At 40.4% G+C, this 1,117-nt stretch overlaps 1 non-coding gene across 1 annotated transcript; it reads left to right on the plus strand.

Annotated features, from left to right (window-relative positions):
• The first annotated feature begins 730 nt into the window (after positions 1–730).
• Positions 731–893, plus strand: LOC128113120 (U1 spliceosomal RNA). The gene has a single exon (XR_008219346.1). It is a non-coding gene; the product is annotated as a U1 spliceosomal RNA (small nuclear RNA).
• Positions 894–1,117: the final 224 nt, after the last annotated feature.

Genomic DNA, 1,117 nt, shown 5'->3' on the forward strand with positions numbered 1-1,117 from the left:
TCTGAAAGTATTCAGTCTACTGTCTAAAGCATCCAATTAAGGGGTAAGTCATCAGTGCTAACACTGAGGACCAAGGCAACTTACAGAAGAAGAGTTTATTTGGGCATACAGTTACAGAAAGTTAGAGTCCCTGATGGTGATGCAAAGGCATGATGACAAGAGCTGGAAGCTGAGCACTCACATCTTGAACTGCACACACAAAGAACAAAGGAACACCATGTTGTTCCTTAAACGGTGGTTGATGAGTGGTCTGAAATTCTGTGTGTCTCCAAAATACATTATGTTGAAGCCTAGTCCTTGTGGCGATGTTATTGAAAAGTGGGTGCTTTGAGAGAGAAGTAGGTTGTATGGTGGAACCCCTATAAATAGAATCAGTGCCTTAGCAGCAGAATAGGTGAACTTGACAGGGAGAGTGAGGGCAAGCAAGCAAAAAGCAAAAGCTTCCTTCTTCCACATCCTTTTAAGTGGGCTGCCACCAGGAAGAGTGGCCCAGATTTAAGGTGGTCCTTCCCACCTTAAATGATCTAATCAAGAAAATCCCTCACAGGTGTACCCAGATGCTTGGGTTTCATTAGATTCCAGATGTAGTCAAGTTGATAATCAAGATTAGCTGTCATAGCATGGACAAACCGAGGTGACTTGAGCAAGTTTTCTGTTGTGTCACCTCATTTGTGATTTCAAATGAAGGTTAAAAAAACAGAACACCTCAGTGACATCAAGAGCAAGGCATATACTTACCTGGCAGGGGAGACACCATGATCAAGCAGGTGGTTTTCCCAGGGCGAGGCTCACCCTTTGCACTTGGGGTGTGTGTCCCCTGCGATTTCCCCAAATGCGGGAAACTTGACTGCAGAATTTGTGGTAGTGGGGGACTGCGTCCGCGCTCTCCCCTGTAAAGAAAAATAAATAAATAAATAAATGAATTAATGAATGAATGAATGAATGAATGAATGAATGAATGAATGAATGAATGAATAAATAAATAAATAAATAAATAAATAAATAAATAAATAAATAAATAAATAAATAAATAAATAAATAAATAAATAAATAAAGAGCAAGGCATATCTTCATGCTTCACCTCCACATTGGGAGGCTGGGATGCCACTATATCTCC

This window comes from Peromyscus californicus, unplaced genomic scaffold, assembly GCF_007827085.1.
Source record: "Peromyscus californicus insignis strain IS unplaced genomic scaffold, ASM782708v3 Scaffold_17__1_contigs__length_78620276, whole genome shotgun sequence".
NCBI classification, from domain to species: domain Eukaryota; kingdom Metazoa; phylum Chordata; class Mammalia; order Rodentia; family Cricetidae; genus Peromyscus; species Peromyscus californicus.